This window comes from Papio anubis, chromosome 5 (assembly GCF_008728515.1).
Source record: "Papio anubis isolate 15944 chromosome 5, Panubis1.0, whole genome shotgun sequence".
NCBI classification, from domain to species: Eukaryota; Metazoa; Chordata; class Mammalia; order Primates; family Cercopithecidae; genus Papio; species Papio anubis.
The window spans coordinates 21429187-21449195 of record NC_044980.1 but is presented as its reverse complement, the minus strand read 5'-3'; the positions used below and the strand labels follow the sequence as shown (position 1 = coordinate 21449195).

The 20009-nt window shown below is 36.7% G+C and overlaps 1 protein-coding gene across 4 annotated transcripts in view; it reads left to right on the top strand.

Moving 5' to 3' along the window:
- CDH12 (cadherin 12) overlaps nt 1–20009 on the top strand; it is a 1145481-nt gene that overhangs the window by 661078 nt on the left and 464394 nt on the right. The window lies entirely within an intron of this gene.

Genomic DNA, 20009 nt, shown 5'->3' with positions numbered 1-20009 from the left:
AAGAATTCTTCAATAAGAGATTAAAGTTATGTGTTTATAAAAAATTCTTTTTTATATTTCATTTCATTTTTATTGTTAAGATATAATGAACTGAAGTTAAGCTTGCATTTTCTATATCATTTAGGGCAATTATCCAGGTAATTCAGATTAAACCACTCCATATGAATTCTTTTATACCCATTTTCTCTTAAGTTTGTTAAAAATATCTAGAAAGATATGGTAAGCAATGTTTTTTCCAAAGTTTAATTACCTGAACTTTTTATTTTCTACCTTACTAAGCTCATGTAAATATAGCCTGATGGTTTTACTCCACATTATGATAAATTTCTATGTAATTAAGAGTAATAAAATAACTATATCACTATAATTATGTGATCTATTAGTCTGCACTCTAAATACTGAAGAATAGCAATCACTTACCTTGATATTGTATGACATACTATAAAAGTTTTCAAATAATGAAATAAACATTATTTAAAATATCACATATTATAATACTGAAACAAATTGATTTTTAACAATTAATTTCTATTGTTAAAGCAAAATGTAAATATCTAGCTGCTCTGTATAAAGATTTATAATGGTATCTCAAATGTGCTTTTTAGAGTGAGCACTCGTATTTCCTGAAGTGCTGACTCCCCTTTTCTTCTATGGATCTCTTGAGACGGGACATTTTATAAAGATGTTAGAACACTTTCTAATAATTGGGTATCATTCTGAAATTCTCTGGAGAGCTTTTCAGTCTGATGTTGATGTTACTGCTTCTTCCAGAGGAGTAAACCATTTTCAAGGTTCCCAAAGGCTGATGTGTACTTGGTTACCAGGATGTTTGTAGCTAAAGCCTGAAGACATTTATCTACTTCTCTTGTTCTGAGACTTCTATCTCTTTTCCCTGGGGAGATTATTTCTCAATAGAATTAAAGATAATTGAGAGAAGAATGTGTTGACTACAGTGACTCTCACTGGGTCTTTGGCTTCTTATTTTCTTTTAAGCAAACTTGATAAACAGAAAGAGGCAACATTAACGAAACAGGGGCACACACTTGCTACTAGTGAACTTGCATGTCGCTGAAAACATCTCTGTCCTTGTGCCAACTTCAGAATTGATGGCAGCATCAGACCCAATGAACTTTTTATTGGACGTATTGACCACTGAAGTGTCTGACCAGAGTACGTCCATCGAAGGTTGTGTTTACTGTCTAATGAAATACCTACGTTTAAAAATTGAGGGAATTGCAGTTCTCATTCAAAACATAACAAATCCCCAATACACAAGTTTACCTACATAACAAACCACCATAGGTACCCCTGAACTTAAAATAGAAATTTAATTTTTAAAAAAATAAAAATACAGTTGATTAAAGGAGTTTTACCGTTATCATAGTTGTCTGAATTTGCAATATACTGATAAGAGGATAGAGAAAATCTTGGGTTCAATTGAGAATTAGTAGCAATTTATTTTACTTAGCATTTGCCTCCTTAATCTATATTGAATTCCATTTTTCATTTGATTGAGGGTAGTTTATTTCTTCTGTGAGATTGGAAAACATCTTATAGGATAACCTCACTTAGAATAGGAAGTCTCAAAATTTAAATAAAGTAATCTTTTAAAACTTTACAAAACTTGCTTCAAGTTCTATAACTTGCTCCTCAGTAAGTAATATGTTCAATAAGACACTAGAGATAGGCAGTATCTGATCTAGCTCATATGCTTCCTCAATTCAGCTGAGTTATAAACTTTTTATATATGAATAAATGATAAATATAAAAACATATGAAAGTTGAAATGTTAACATGATGTTATTTGCCCTCATTTTCCAGAAGAAAAGCTGGAATCTGAGAGAGCATACGTAACTGGGCCAAGGGCACACAGTAATGAACCTATGATTCAAACTCAGATCTGGCTGTGTTTAAAGCTCATACACTTTATACTATACCTTTTTGTAACCTCATATATGGTGACTGTTTCCAGCATTTGACACAATACTCATGAATATTGTAAGACTATTTTTAAGATAGTACAAACTAATCATATTACCTTTAGGACAGGTTAACTCTTGTCGTACACAAAATAAATGATTTTGTAAATTCCATCACCACCAGTATTGGAAACCAGCATGTACTTTGTTCTTTTAGTTTCTGAAAGAGGTTAGTGTGCAAGTCTTTGCTTCCAGCTGATTCTGATTACTACTGACAGAAAAAGCACTCTACTGTAAGCGAAGTCTCTACTGAAATTTAGTATTTGTAACATATACGTCTTTCCAAGAGAGGTTGACACACTCTCAGGATAAAATAAAATGTAGAGCTATAAATTCAATGTTAAATGTATTGAAATGACATTAAAAGGAAGTTAAGGGGAACTCACGTTAATAGTGAAAGATATTCACAATATTAGAAAAGGTAGAGACACTAACTGTTGGAATTGAATGTTGGAAGTGGACTTTAGAAAAAACAGACTTACATATTCAGGAGTCTTATTTGCTCTGCTGACTTTATATAAACTTTCCCATATGTACACAGAGGTTTGGTGTAGCTAATCATGTTGATACTGTGGTAATATTTTTCAATTAATATTTGATCTAATCCTGTGACAAGAAGGGAGAGATGTTATAAGTTTAGAGGTGACCTGGAAAATTTAATATGATTAGCTGTCATGTCCAAGGATGTGCTAAGGTGGTAACTAGAAGTTAGGTTGCGTGGTTATAAAATATGATAATTTATTGTGTTCCAACATGTTCCCAAATCTGGAAAGAGATGACATTGTACCAGATGCTGTAAATAACAGGTTCCACAATGACTAGAAATACGATCAAGGCATATATATGTATAATCTCTAACAACCAACCAGCATACTTTCAATTCTCGAGGTTTTTGGAAAATGGCTGGCTTATCCTAATCTTACCCTATAAGAATAACAGAAAAAACAAAACATATGTACACATTACCTTCTGTATTACTATTCCAAAAGAATGAGCATGATCTGTAAAGAACAATATTGCAGAAGAGCTTGTAATGGTGAAAGTTCACAATGCATAAGTGTTTCCACCAAGAAAATATGACCATGTGTCCAGGCTTTACTGGCCACAGTAGGTTTGATGAGAAATGAATGTGCTAAGGTCTAAGACTGCCCTCTCTAGACTGGCCAGTGGTCACCATGTGGCCTTCCAGGAGAACCATGCCAATAAAAATGTTCTGTGTGAAATAACAAATATTTGACTTGGTTATCTTACATATGAAATACCATGTGGAGCCTCAGCAGTTAGTGGCCAGGAAAAGAAGCTGAGAAACATAGAAAGGACAGTCTTGGAAATCATGAATAAGCTGCAGTAATGAGGCCAGTAGAAAGGAAAGAAAAGAGGTTAATTGCCTTAGGTCAGTAAGAACAGACACATTTTCTAACTTACCCCAATAGCTAAGCACAAGAAGAGAAGAGTGCTTCTTGGAGGAGGTACTGTGTTATCCTGGGTCGACATCCTGTATGGTATTCCAGGCATACCATGCAGTGGTGAGACTTTTCCCCATTTTTCACATTCATATTTTTCTCTGTAGTTTTAGTCCTGTTAATCCATTCAAATTGAAGACATCTATTTCCCTTACAAACGAAAATATTACAACTAACTCAGTATCTTACATGTTCATAGTTTCTGGTAGACAATGGATGGGGCAGTAATGCTTAGTTGCTGTATATGTTCTAGGTTCAACTACCTGGTTCAAATCCAACTGAGGGCATTTGCTAGCTCTGTGGCCTTGGACAAGTCAGTTAAGTTGTCTAAACTTTGTTTTTATGTTATTTAAAATTGAGCCGATCACAGTACCTATCCCATTGGAGTGTTCTGAGAAATAAAGGAGGTAATTGATATATCTGCAATTGCTCAGGTCCTCAGAAAATGATAGTTACTATGATAAATAGGGAGCTTTATTATTAACTGTCACCTTACCTATAAAGTAGAAAAATCAGAGATCTCCTCTCTCCTTAGCAACAGTGAACACTTGGATCTTGCCAAAGCTCCAGGAACCATTTCATAACACTGTGTTTATGTAAGTACATTTGAATTTTGGAACATACTTTTTTGGGGGTCCTATTGGATTTACACAGATGAAATGGATGTTTCTTAAGAGAATGTAACTTAAGAGCCATTTTAGAGAAACCATCCTATTTGTCATGAGGACTAAATTAACAACTGAATTCTTTGACTCTTTCTTACCTATGTTGAAAGGAATTGAACAAGTCTTGAAAAAGAAGTTCCATCTGACCACTGGTAGTCGACAATCTAACTTGGTATCACAGGGGCAAGAAAAATAGCCCATGATTTGTTTTTGTAAATAGAGTTTGGTTGGAATACAGCCACAGCTATTCATTTCCATCTTGTCAATGGCTGACTGAATGCCACAAAGCTGGAGTTGAATGGTAGAGCAAAAAAAGATTGTAGAGCCTGCAAAGCTAAAAATATTGTCTATTTTGTCTTTCATAGAAAAAGTTTGCTGACTGCTTGTTTAGAAGAGAAACATTCTTCTTGCATGTTTTTTTTTTTTTTATTATCAACATAATGAATATTTGGTAGAATTTTTTTCTTTTATATTTTATTTTATTTTATTTTATTTTTCTTGAGACAGAGTCTACCGCTGTCTCCCAGGCTGGAGTGCAGTGGCGCGATCTTGGCTCACTGCAAGCTCGGCCTCCCGGGTTCACACCATTCTCCTGCCTCAGCCTCCCGAGTAGCTGGGACTACAGGCGCCCGCCACCAGGCCTGGCTAATTTTTTTTTTTTTTTTATTTTTTATTTTTTATTTTTTATTTTTAGGAGACGGTGTTTCAACATGTTAGCCAGGGTCTCTATCCCCTGACCTCTTGATCCACCCACCTCCGCCTCCCAAAGTGCTGGGATTACAGACGTGAGCCACCGCGCCTGACAGTGGTAGAAGATTTTTAAATGTCATGACAATAACTATCTAAATGTCTATCTCTGGAGAGACTCAGTATTTTTATTTCCTCATACTAATTCATCCATATTTTACTATGGTATTTAAAACCTCTAATTATAAATTTTGATAAAGTTATCAGCTACCAGTGTATATATGCAAAAGTATTCAATTCCATACTTTGCATATTGATTCAAATAATAAACATAGAGAAACTTTTTTTTTTTTTTTTTTTACCGTGGAATCCATTATTTTTCATTCTCCAAGCCACACCTTGTATTTTGGTATATATAGCAATCAACTGCTATGTGACTTAAATAAAGTTGCAGATTCCTGGATCTCATTCCTAGAGCGCTGATTTCACAAGTCAAACCTTTAGTGGGTTTAGTAGGTCAAAACTTTGGTAGATTTCTTTCAGTTGTAAAAAAGAAACCAGGAACCACAGTTTGAGACATATGCAGTTAATTCTGATAAAAAACAGAATATATAAGAATGTGGCCTAATTATTGGGATTTTTAAAAAATTTTCACAGGTAACTCTATTATGTTGCCCAAATTGAACACTGCTGCTGTAGATCAGGAAATCCCAGACTTTAAGAACAGGCATGCAAGTTATCTGGGGATCTTTGTAATGGTTTTAGAGTGTAGCTCGAGATTCTACATTTCTGACAGCCTGCCAGAGATGTTGACGCTACTGGTGTTGAGAAATGCTGCTCTCAGGTAACCACTGCCCTACTCTGCCCCATGGCTGCCATGGGTGGGCTAGTGTCCACTGGAGGACGTTTCACAGGATGAGACTCACTGCCCAGCTCACCTGAATCAGATGTTGATCAATCTTCTCAAGAAGCTCTTCCCATCTCAGAAAGGTGATGACAAATTCTGAGTCAGGTCAACACTGAGAAATATGTATATTATATTTAATATATAATATAAAATGTTGTGTGCCTATTTAATCTATTGTTGATTTCTACATAACCATTTTGGACATAGAATAATTGGAGGTTTTAGAAAGCAAAATATTTAGGTAAATTTAATTCCTTGCAATTAAGAGGGGCAGGGTGTTCATTGCTTCTCCAATCCCCCTTCCCAATATCTAGAAGTTTTTGGCTAGCACATTACCCAAGATAACTCCATACTGAAGTTCAGAACTTACCCGAAAATGCTGACTTCTCCAGTAACATCTCAGTTCTCTTTATTATAGGAGTGTAGCCTTAAGACTGTTTTATTTTTTAGTTCAACTTTCTTCTTTCCCAAAACTGAATTGGAAGGATATTGATTTCATCTCTCTTCTCTATTTAAACTTTTCACCCTTTCTAATCTCAACTACCATGTTTCTTTCTTATAGCTAAAATCTACAAACAATAGAGGGAAATATATTTCATTAATATAAATTTTGGATAATTTATATTACCATCATTTTAAAAATTACAAACCTGCCCCCATAATTTCCAATTACTCTTCCCTGTTATTTTCTTCTAGAATGTTTAAAATCTTATCAACCATATACTTTTAAATTTATTTGATTATTGTTTTTTTTTCCCCACTCCCCATTATTAGAATGTGAGTTCTATGAAGGCAGGGATTTTGTTTCTTTTATTCAAAGCTGCAACTCAATACCTAAGACAGTGTCTGTCATAGAATTTATCCTCGAAAAATATGTATTCAACAAGAATGAGTGAATATTCCTAATTTATGTGGCTGGTGTATTACAACTGAGGCAAATACTTTTGCTTTTGTTGGTAATGCTTTAACACATTATAAAATCTTAATGTGTAAGATTCAACCATATTTGTTCATTGACATTCATTCATTGAATTTACTCAGTAACTATTGTGTACCTCTTAAGTGTTAGGTGCTGTGCTAGATGCTAAGGATACATGTTGACAAGACCTAGTTCCTATGCATAATATGCTCAGCCTGATGGTGGGAGAGGGGATCTAAAAGAAATAGTCACAATGCTTGTGGTCTGCCATCATGGAAGATATGTACAGACTGCTGTCAATGCACAAAAAATAGCTCCTGACTTCACCAGAGAGGCCAAGAAAAATTCCCTTATCTGTAAATTCAAGAATAGCTTGAATTTAGACAGACAGGAAAAGAGAGACCATTAGCTCCTAATGGAAATCACACTACGTGCTGAAGCACAGAGATATGTTGGGCGCATTCCTGACACCCTCCAGCACCACATTAGTTTGATAGAACATGACAATAGAGTGGTGAATGTGTAAAAAAGAGCAGCTTCGTTCATGCCTGTGTAAGTGGTGCAAACTTTAACCCAGGAATAATGAGAACTCATTAAAGAATTTTCAGAAGGGCAAGCTAGATTTATTGGTGCTCTAGTCTGAATTTTACATTTTATTTTTCACTACTTCAAGTAGAAATACATGTTATCAGCTACTTAAAAAAATATATGTGAATTGGGCTGGGCGCCGTGGCTCACGCCTGTAATCCTGGCACTTTGGGAGGCTGAGGCGGGCGGATCATTAGGTCACGAGATCGAAACCATACTGGCTAACGCAGTGAAACCCCCGTCTCTGCTAAAAATACAAAAATTAGCCAGGTGTGGTGGCTGGTGCCTGTAGTTCCAGCTACTCAGGAGGCTGAGGCAGGAGAATGGCGTGAACCCGGGAGGCAGAGCTTGCAGTGAGCTGAAATCGTGCCACTGCACTCCCACCTGGGCAACAGAGTGAGACTCCGTCTCAAAAAATAAATAAATAAATAAATAAATAAATAAATACACGTGAATTATGTGTTTCTATTTGATTGAGTTGTTTGAGTTCCTTATAGATTCTGGATATTTACTCCTTGTCAGATGCATAGTTTATAGATATGTTCTCCCATTCTGTAGGTCATCTGTTTGCTCTGTGGATTGTTTCCTTGGCTATGCAGAAGCTTTTTATTTTGATGTAATCCCATTTGTCTATTTTTGCTTCTAAACCTGTGTGTTTGAGGTCTTATCCAACAATCCGAATAGACATTTATCAAAAGGAGGACATACAATGGCCAAAAGGCGCATGAAAAAATGCTCAACATCACTAATCTTCAGGGAAATGTAAATTACAAACACAATGAGATATCATCTCACCTCAGTTAGAATGGCTATTATCAAAAAAGCAAAAAGTAACAAGTGCTGGCAAGGATGTGGAGCAAGGGGAATTCATATGCTGTCATTATAGGCAAGAGTAGGAAGGTTTCTCAAAATATTAAAAATAGAACTACCATATGATCCCAAAATGCCACTGCTGGGTCTGTATCCAAAGGAAATGACATCTGTATGTTAAAGAGTTGTCTGCACTTCCATGTTTATTGCAGCACTGTGTACAACAGTCAAGATATGGCATCAACCTAAGTGTCCATCAGCAGATGAATGGACAAAGAAAATGTGGTATACGTACACAGTAGAATACTATTCAGTCATAAAATAGAATGAGATTCTGTCATTTGTAGCAACTTAGATGAGCCTAGAGGCCATTACGTTAAGTGAAATAAGCCAGGCACAGAATGACAAATTTATACCTCATGATTGCGTTTACATGCGGTGTCTGAAAAAGTTGATCTCACAGAAGTAGAGAGTAGATTAGGGGTTACCAGAGACTGTGGCAGAGGGAGGGAAAAAATCGTAGAAAGAAATTGGTCAAAGTTACAGTTAGATAGGAGAAATAAGTTCTAGTACCACTGCACAGCATGATGACTATAGTTAATAATAACATGTATTTCAAAATAGCTAGAAGATTTTGAATGCTCTCACCACAAACAAATGATAAATTTCCGAAGTGATGGATATGCTAATTACCCTAACTTGATCATTACACATTGTATACCTATGTTGAAACATCACACTTTATATCATAATTATGTCAATTAAAAAATAAACTTTAAAATATATAAAAAGGCACATGAAAAACAAAAATATGTATACTATAGGAGAAAATAAGTTTTAGTGGGGTTGAAGGGAGAGGAAGTCACTTACCTAAATGCTGTGCCAAGAATATATGAAAGTTCAGGTGTAGAACCTTGAACCAAATAAAGTTGAATGATCCTAAATTTGGTGAAGTTATAAATCCATAGGTGATTTTCAGGGGCTCTGTATTGCAGGATTAGATGAATGAATGTATTTCAGTTTCAGAGTTCAGGAAAAGTGAAGAATATGGATGGCCATATCTGCTAGGACTGACGTGGAGAAGTGTTCACATCCTCCCACCTCCTGACTGTGACCTAACAGAAAAGACCACATTTTTGCCTCTACTCTTGCTGGATAATCAAAGTCAAAGTGAGCTATTTAAATTTAACATGATTGACATTCTTAGAATGAGAACTTCTGAGATTTTTATTTCAGAGAGAGAACACTAAGGGCTAACTCTGGCAAAAACTCTGACCCTTTTGTGCAGAGCTTGTTGTCGCTAATATTAGCTGAAACTAATTTTTCAGCTTTCTTTTACCATTCTACCTAAAATATCACCCACCCCATCTCTTTCTCCTTGTTCATCACGGTACGTGTCGCCTGCTGATGGTTGCTCCAATTGGACTGTAAGCTCTGTGAGGAAGAACGCTTTGTTGCGCTGGCTCACCACGTCGATGTCTGTCAAAGAGAGGTGAAGTAACGCTGTTGAAGAAGGAAGAGGAGGGAAAGAAGGGAGAAAGAAGGAAGGAAGGAAGGAAGGAAGGAAAAGGAAGGAAGGAAGGAAGGAAGGACGGAGGAAGGAAGCGGCAAACCATCACTGCGCAAACAAACCGACAAAACCGGCAAACCATTCCGGCAAACAAACCGACGCCAGTTCGACTCCGAAACCGGCAAACCGACAAACCATCCGGCAAACCGACCGACCGACAAACGCCAGCCGACAAACCATTCGACCGGCAAACCGACAAACCGATAAACAAATTTTCGATAAACAAACCGTTTCGCCGACAAACAAACCGACGAACCGACCGAACTCCGACGCCGACCGACAAGTAGGAGGGAGGGGCAGAGGAAGGGAGATATCAGTGCATTCTCTAATCTTGCCTCAAAACCTTTTATATGTCTTCTGTCTTTACCGTCTCAGTAAGTGGCACTCTAATCCACCCAATGTGTCAAGTTAGAAATCCAGCAAACATCTTTGCCTTCCCACTTCTCACTTCCCACAGATCCAATTAACATGTGGTCCTTTTAATCCTGCCTTCTAACTTTCTCTCCCCTGGCTTTCCATCATTGTTTCCCCACAGTTTCTATCACCTTCATCTGTCACTTGCCTTATGGCTGTGTTACCATATTCCTTTTCTCCATAAGATAATGCTATGTACTGACAGAAAATTGATGTCTCTGAATACAAACTTGCGATATTACTCCCATGTTAAAGGCTTCTCTTGTAGTGTTCCTACTTTTTAAAGACATAATTAAAACCCCCACTAGATACACATTTTTTTGTACACATTTAAGGAGTACAAGTATAATTTTGTTTTATGCAATATATATTGTATTTGGTGAAGTCTGGCCTTTTAGTGTATTCCTCGTTCAAATAATATACATTGTACCCATTAAGTTATTTATCCTCCCTCATACTTTTCCATCCTCCATCCTTTGAGTCTCCAGCCTGTAGCATTTCACACTCTGTGTTCATTTGTACACATTATTTCATGCCTACTTGTAAGTGAGAACATGCAGTATTTGTCTGTTTCTGAGTTGTCTCACATAAGATAATGGTCTCCAGTTCTATTCATGTTGCTGCAAAAGATATGATTTAATTCTTGTTTCTGTGTGAATAGTATTCCATTGTGTATATATACTGCATTTCTTTTTTTTTTTTTTTTTTTTGACATGGAGTCTCGCTCTGTCGCCCAGGCTGGAGTGCAGTGGCCGGATCTCGGCTCACTGCAAGCTCCGCCTCCCGGGTTTAGGCCATTCTCCTGCCTCAGCCTCCCGAGTAGTTGGGACTACAGGCGCCCGCCACCTTGCCCGGCTAGTTTTTTTTTTTTTTTTGTATTTTTTAGTAGAGACGGGGTTTCACCGGGTTAGCCAGGATGGTTTCCATCTCCTGACCTCATGATCCGCCCATCTCGGCCTCCCAAAGTGCTGGGATTACAGGCTTGAGCCACCGCGCCCGGCCTGTACTGCATTTCTTTATCCAGTAATTTGTTGGTGGATTGATTCCATATGTTAGATATCTTAAGGTATAGAACCTTAGGTTGATTGCATATCTTTATATGGTGAATAGGGCTGCATCCATTTCTATGTGGGGTTTGGATGCTGCATCGTATCTATTTTTGCCTAATCTCAAGCAGTCTATGACCCAGCCATGGTTACTATCATTTGGTTCCTATCTCTGAGATTTCATGTTTGCTGTCTGTCACAGTAAGTTGACTTTTTGTCTATTGACCTTCAGAACTCAAGATACATTTCATACAAGTGTTTTTTGGCCCCTACACGTGGAGTTCAAATGTCTTTTCTATCAGTTTCCATAGCACACTCTATGTCCCTTATAATCCAATCCTAGAACTCATTACATCATTGAATAATGCCATACTTCAAACTCTTTGATGGCAGGTTCTATGCCTGTGTCATTCACTACTATATTCCAAGTGACAGGCACTTATGTGCCCAAATCCATTGTAAAAAGAATAGTGATCTCCTCCAAATTAAAAACAAAGTTATTTATTCATAAGTCAATGATTCTTCCTTCTACTTGAGCAATTAAATTCCTGACATTCTGAAAATAATTTTGCTTCCCTATGTCCTCTTGATGAAATGTCAAAGAACACAAAGTATAATAACAGTTATATTAGTTCAAAACACTTATCATGGCAGTAACCACTGAAATCCGTTTAATGCATTTCCAACATCATATCCACCGTATGGACGATGTAGATATCTTGTACTTTGATGAACAGTGGAAATTGTTCACACACGTTTGGTAAAGGTCACCTATTTTCAATCAGCTCTTTTCTGTGTAATAACTGTGTGACATTTCTCATCCATTTGTGATCAATGAAATGCATATTTTAACTCACACGTCAATTTTCTTCAAAAACACCACTGTTACAGCTTCTTATTTCATAACTAGATGATATTTAGTATAGGAGAGCTACACTAATTCCTATTCTCGGGCTTTTTGATCTTCAGACAAGTGTAATTGGTAGAACAAACAACCAAAATTGGCTATATTGTACTTAAACATCAGTAGTCAAAAAGCACATCCTGAAGGATACATTTTGATCTCTCGTGTTTGAGAAATAATTACACTATTATATTTAATATTACAATAATTAAATGATATTTTATTATTTGTCCTTTATATGAAGTGAGGTAAAATACTCTAAAAATCAATATAGAGTAAACAACAGCAATAATTCTGGAAAGTATTTCTCTCACAGATATTTAGAAGCAATCTTCCCTGGAACCATAATCCTCAAAAGGAAATTGCAATCCTTGCAGAAACACAGTTTGGGTCATCTGGGTCCCGGTCTCTGGATTTTTCTAAAAGCCTTCACAAGGCACAAATGACATTTTAAATAGCTTGTCAGGAAAAGAAGTGATTTCTAATGCAGATCCACCAAATAAAATGTTTTTTGTCAGCGCCCCTGAAGGCAAACATCTGAAAGGCAGAGAGAAAAAGAATACAAAGAAAAATGTTGTGACTAGTGTCCAAAGGGGAACATAATATAAAAATAATAGAGATATATTTCTTGTCAAACAAAAACTAAACAGGTTTAATATCCCACAATTCTAGATCTGCTGAGAAGTATAATTAAACATCAGGAATGTTTTTCTCTATGGGATGCTAAGCCATTTTGTTCTTGAAAACATTTTAGGGAAAAAGAGCAGGTTCAATTATGTTCTGATCTGCAGGCATGAAAAGAGGAACTCAGCCCAGAGGTAAGCAGCGGGGAGTGAAAACAGTTAACTCAAAAAGTTTAGATAAAGCAATGAAAGCTTCACACTGATTCTTTTAACAAAGTAAAGCTTGTTGTGTGATGGTGTTTATATTACCCTTGGTCTTAAACAACATTTGAACTTAGGAAGCTATCAGCCATCTCCCACCCTCTCTCCTCTCCTGGTCTTTTCTAGTCTAGTTTTTATAGACTCCTGAGTTATCTAACCTTCGTGACTAAGTAGCCACACATGTATCAAGATAGAGTCTCTTCATTGTCTTTGGTTTTGTTTGTGTGTCTCTTGTATTATTAGTGTTCTATTCAAAAAGTTTGGCAATCTTGTTTTGAAAAGAACTAGTAAAGTTAAAATGTGTTGCTTCCCAAAGTGGTTTATTCCATATTTGGAGGAATCTGGGTAAGCATTCCCTCATTTTAAGAATTCTGTACTCCCAGGTGCAGAGCTGGGTGCTCTGGCACTTTCTCTACAATCAGAATTCAATTTCATGAGCCTCTCCAATTTCCTCTTTTGGACACATTGTAGTTTAAGGTTATTGAAAGACCATTCACTCTCTCTCGCTCTCTCTCTAGTGACCCATACATACTTATTACGAAAAATAGGCCGAATTTTCCTATCTGCTTTTTTTTTTTTTTTTTTTTTTTTTTTACCAAAAAAAATAAATAAATAAAAATAAAAAATTTCAGGTTTGTTAAACATTTCAAAATCTTGAGGATTGGTAAGGAGGGTGATTCTGCTAGTGTTATATTTTTTCAAATGTTTCATAGGTTTTGCATTCTGAAAGGAAAATTCAGAATTGATAGCATTTTTATCCACATAAAGCCATTACCAATGAAAGTGTAAGATGTCTTCAAACACCCACCTTGAGTTTTGTGAATAAATCACTTGCTAGATAGAGCAGAATTGTTGAAGTGATGTAGGAATAGAAAGTAGAGTTTTCATAGGTCCTGGAGTTACTCATCTCAATCTGACAACAGCATAACTACTCATGCAAATAGAGGAAAGTTAACATTCCAGTTGCTAAGTATCTTTTAAACAGCAGAAATAGTTTTGTAGACATTAAGTTCCTTAGGCATTTGTTATGATTCCTACATAAAAATAAAAATATTGAAGAGTGTCAGAAATGCCTGTTTCTAACATTGTCAGATAACATAACTATCATGTATGTAATATGTTTATACAATATGCTTATTTGGTATGTAAAAGAAATCTGAAACATCTTTTTAATATTATTAGTTATTACATAAAATGCAAGTAGAATTAAAAGAATAAAAGTGTTATCGCATTATTCATTTAGCCAACATCATCAGTGCATTTTTGGGGTGATTGACAGAAGCACAAAAGAGAGACTACTGAGGTACTAGAAATGAACACCCTGACACAGATGGTAATTACATAGAGACACTCACACAGACACATACTATGATATTTTAGTAATGAAAAAAGTTCTTCTGGGTGGTTTGCTAAGAACTTTGTTGTAATTATAAGTAAATTATCTTTTTATTCTTTTAAATATGATTAAGACTAATACTGTTGTGAATAAAATCATACTTATTTTACTGTTATTTTTATCATAATGAATGTTGTCCCACCAATTTGCAAGTGAAGAGCACCGTGTAAAGCCTTTTATAACTTTCAAATTGATTTCACACTGATACATAAAAGAAAAAAATAAGAAAGGTTTAAGGAGTTTCTGCAAGAAGCATACAAATTTATAAATTAGAAAAATCCATACTTTTTGAGAGACTTATAAATATTAACAGTAATGATTTTTTGTATGAGATCATCTTGGGAGACGTTGAGCCAGAAATAAAATAATTGCCCCAAACTTTTTATAGTATAGATGTATTTTAGGAACAAGTGATAATAATATCATAGTTTCAGATTAGGAAAATGCAATAAGGAGTCCTTACCAATACCTGATCTTCATAAAAAGCAATGAAAGCTAATTTAGAATAAAATAGAAGAGTTGACTAATCAGAAAAGAAATAATGCTGCTTAAAGCTGCTCCTCTTTAAAAGCATCTCACTGACACTCTCTGGTAAAATCTACCTTGCCAATATTCTTTCCATTCTTTAAGTTGAGGTATTGAAGGCCTCTGTGTTAGAAATGCAACAAACAGTTTCTTAATAATGAAAATCTTATCATGATCTATTTTTTAACTTTTATTTTAAGTTCAGGAGTATAAGTGCAGGTTTATGTAGGTAAACTTGTATCATGAGGGTTTGCTGTACAGATTATTTCATCACCCAGATATCAAGCCTAGCACCCATCAGTTATTTTTCATGATCTATTTTTTTGTCTCATTGAGGATTAAGAAATTTGACTGACCCACTCTGAATCCCTTTCCTTGGGGAAAGGAAACAAGATCTATAGCGTGAAATAATTAAAGGGAGAGAAGACCCAACAAGAAGCTACAGTGATGTCCCAAAGTCACAGGAACGTTAGGCTGAGGTTGAAAGGACACCACAGGCAACAAGGAGAAGTAGGACAATAGAGCCCTCCAGGTGCCTGAGGATACCTCAGAAGTTGTTTGAGGCCGGATGCACATGTTAGAATAAATGTGTCTAGTCCCTTTGCAGATATCCTTTATTGATGAGAGCAAGTGAGGGACTTTTGAAGCTGTGTAAAGCCTTCTACTTACTTGAGGTCAACTCAGCGTAGGCAGTTTCTGGCTGTATATGTGGCTCGTGTACAAGATGTCACCTGGAATGCAGTACATGAGAAAACAGGAGAGAAAATTCTAATGATTTCTGTAAAATGAATAAAAGATTAAATACAGGCCAGGCACAGTGGCTTATGCCTGTAATCCCAGCATTTTGGGAAGCCAAGGCGGGCGGATCATGAGGTCAAGAGATCGAGACCATCCTGGCCAACATGGTGAAACCCCATCTCTACTAAAAATACAAAAATTACCTGGGTGTGGTGGCGTGTGCCTGTAGTCCCACCTACTTGGGAGGCTGAGGCAGGAGAATCACTTGAACCCAGGAGGCAGAGGTTGCAGTGAGCTGAGATTGTACCACTGCATTCCAGCCTGGTGACAGAGTAAGACTCTGTCTAAAAAACAAAAAAAAAAAAGTCATGAGGACCTAAATTGTGCCCATCCTTGTCACAACCCAAAGCTCAAATATTGCTAAAAAGGAATATTACAAACATTATACAAACATTAGCTGGGTGAGGTAGTACATGCCTGTAGTCCCAGCTACTCGGGAGACTGAGGCAAGAGAATCACCTGAACCTGGGAGTCGAAGGTTGCAGTGAGCCGAGATCGTGCCACTGCGCTCAAGTCTGGTGACAGAGCAAGACTCTGTGTCAAAAAAAAAAAAAAAAAAAATACATACAGATAGACAGAATAGACAGAGATATACACACATATGCATACACACCCACATACATATACACTGTAATATACACACACTATTTCTACCAGAATTTCTGTAATATAATATAGAGACATGAAGATGTGTACAATGTTCTTATTTAAATCTATGTAAACATCTAGGTTAAATTCTGTGATTAATATGTATATATGACTCTTTTTGAAAATTATTATTACTAATAGGTTGAAACGGAGAAAATGAAAGAGAGAAAGAAAGAGAAAGAAGAGATGCCACCTAGGAAAAAAGAGTTTTTCACACCAGGCTTTTATTCCCTCATATTGAGCTAAATTTAGGAACAAGAAATAAAGGAGAGAAAATGGCAAAACATGCTCTCTTATGCAGAGGATTATAGAGGAAGATACATCTTTATAAGAAATAAATGTGGTGGCAATAGAGTGAGAGTTGGAGAATCCTTTGCTTCTGTGCGTTTAAAAGGTATAAATATACATTTTATATTTTCTTACTCATTGTATTGAGAATTAAATGAGGTAAAGTATAAGAAAGCACCCATCTTAATTAATGACAAATAACAGTTTTTCAAAGAAAAAAATAATAATTGTTTTTCCTTTGGCTTTCCCAACCTTAACAGGGTTACCGGGTAGCACTTTGTAAAACAGAATTGGAAAGGCATAATGGTTAAAAGAATGGCATTTACAATTCAACACATTGACATTTCAATCTGAGTCTACCACTTACTACCTATGTAGCTTTAGGCAATTTTTTTTTTCATTCTTTTAATGCCCTGATTTCCTTTCATAGTATAACATAGACAATATTAACAACCTTATAGGTAGTTATATAATGAGATACTATAATAAATATGCTTAGTGCAGCACCTGGCTTATAGCAGGCACACTACAGCTGAGGAGGTTATTATTATTACACCAACTAGACAGCCCAAGTCCCAATATTTCGCTGACATTGCCCTGTCACTGATTCTAGCTACAACCTTGCTCTCAAATCTCCCTAATAATTTCAAGTTTAAAAAGCCTCTGTTTACATAGAGGACAGAAAACTAACTTTTATCAAGAACCTACGGCAATCCATATTTCTAGGCTTGGGATAATATTATCAGGTCCTATTTTCATCAACTGACACCTTTACGACAGCTCAGGATCACTGCCTCGATCACTGCCCCTGAGTCACTTGATTTCTCTCCTGGCTGTTGGTTAAACTCCCAAGGTGCTCGCTTATGCTCTTAGAAAAAAAGTCTCATGTTTCCCTCTCTGACCTCCTGCCATCTGCCAGGCAAGACCACAACTGCTGATGTCTCTTGGGAGATCACAACTCCTCTGGGTGAAACTGTCCCATGCCCGTGGTCCCCATTGTTCACACAATTGTAGCTACAGGGAAAGAATAACATATTTCCTTTTATTATTTTTCTACTTACAACTTGAATCTGGTCTTTTCATTAAGACTACACAGCACCTACAGACCAAGTGGCAAGTTTTTTTCATAAAGTAAAGAAATAATAGTGGGGAGGCCAGGCATGTTGGCTCATGCCTATAATCCCAGCATTTTAGGAGGCTGAGCTGGGCCTCCTAAAGATCAGGAGTTCGAGACCAGCCTGGCCAACATGGTGAAACCCCGTCTCTATTAAAAATACAAAAATTACCCGGGCATAGGGGCGGACTCTTGTAATCCCACCTACTCGGGAGGCTGAAGCAGGAGAATCCCTTGAACCCAGGAGGCAGAGTTTGCAGTGACCTGAAATTGTGCCCCTGCACTCTAGCCTGGGAGACAGAATGAGACTCTGTCTCAAAAACAACAAACAAACAAACAAAACAAAACAAAACAAAGAATAGTAGGGGAGGTAGGTTAGAATAGTGGGGGAGGTAGGTTACATAAGACACCATTAAGTAAGCAGTGCGTGACCTCTCTAGCTCACAAGCGTGATACCTGAATGTTCCATCTCTGTTAACCTCTATTTACCATTGGCTAGGGGCCAGCTTTCTTTTCCTCCCAGGTCTGCATTAAAATAGATCTTCCAGCACAGAGGGCAGGACTCATCTCCAATGAAGTGTCAGAGACAGAGCCCTAGACTCCATCCTAGGTTTTGAACATAGAATCCTCATTTTCATTTCCAAATTCTAACTCTTGTAAGTATTGGTTATGATAATGTCCACTTACTTCAATAAAACATTCCGTGCTCCCTTGCAGTCCTTAAGTTATTCCTAATAGGAAAATTAAAGGAAAATAATCCTACATAAATTCAATCGTATTAGTAAGTCTTAAATAATACCTTGTGTAGGCTATCACTGAGCTAGTATGTTGTGCTGAGCCAAACCAAGTTCTTACTATATTCTCTACTGCAGTGAAAGAGTACAGTGGAGTCTGATGACTCAGCAACCCTCGTGGGTTTTTGCTTCTATAAAACAACCACATCAACAATTGTGCAAACATGGATCTCCCCAAGAATTTGCCTGACACGTCTGGCTGCTTATCCAAATTTGTATACCTACAAAGAAAAATGTTTCAAAGAAGACAACAGCCAGAAAAAAAAAATGAACTATAATCTCTGAGAATAACAGACAAATTAGCTTTTATCTAAATTATGCCTATTCAAGGAACAGGTTGACATTCAGCACAAAGTGAAAACCTACCCCAAAGGTAACATGTGAATTCACCTGAACTCCTCAATGCCTAGGAAAGTAACCAGCAAAAAAAAAAAAAAGGACATAAATACGTATACGTTGTGTAAAGCAGAAAAGACATGGTATTTTCCCCATCATCTAACATTGATAGCTTCAAAAAACATGACATTGAAATCTAGTTTTAACAAAGTTATGCCATTACATTTCCTTATGCTCTTGGTTAGAATTCTGAACATGTTTCGTCCTAGTAACATTAAGCCTGAATTTGAGAAGTTATGATATCTTTAGTTCACATTAAACTTTATAGCCATCCAAATTGGTATTCAAAACATTTAGTATTCAAAAACAAACAAACAAAAACAAACAAAAAGACATATGTAGGGCTCAGATTCATGAATCAGAGAAGCTAAAATACATTTGTTAAAATTGCAATTTTCCCCAGTATGTATGTTTGAAACCTGAGTGTCTTACTAAACTATGATTTTTTTTTTTTCCACACTCCATTCCAGTATCACAAATCTCAGTTTTTCCTCAGACTTCCTGAACTATGTAGCCACATCTCCATACCTACTGCATCTCTCTCAAGTACAGGCCTTCACTCTTGCCTATGCAGGCAAGTATAGCAAATTCTTGCCTGAACTCAGCCTCCTCTTCAATATTCTGGCCTCCAGTCTCTTCCCTTTCAAGCCTAGCCTCCCTAGCTGTGTTCTGTTTCAAATACAAATATAACCTTACCACTTACCTACATGAAATCTTAAATGGCTCTCTGTTATCTACAAAGTGAACCCCAGTCTATCCTGGGATGAGGTGTCTACTCTGACATCCCCCCAGTTTATCCCACCTCTCCTTACCTCTCACCACTCCTTTCTCTTCAGTCACTGCAAACAATTTGTAGTCACATGCATAAGTCTGTGTGCACAAACGTACTCACACACACCCCAATGGTGCTTGTGGCCCTCTGTGACTTTTATCCATGACGTCCATTGGGCCTTAAATGTGTCTGCTCTTCTCCTCCTCATTCATCTAAATCTCCATAATTTGTCTGGCTAATTCCTACTCTCTTTGAAACCCAAACCTGGCATTACATTCACCAGAAAGCTCCCTCTCATCTCCAGCCACCAGCCTCATTAACTCATTATTTTATTAGTTTGTCACGGCTCCTAATTTTGTCTTTACAGATTTGTGTTACTTGAGAGATTATAAGTTCCTTGCAGGCCCAGACTACATATTAGTTATATGTATGTCTTCAAATA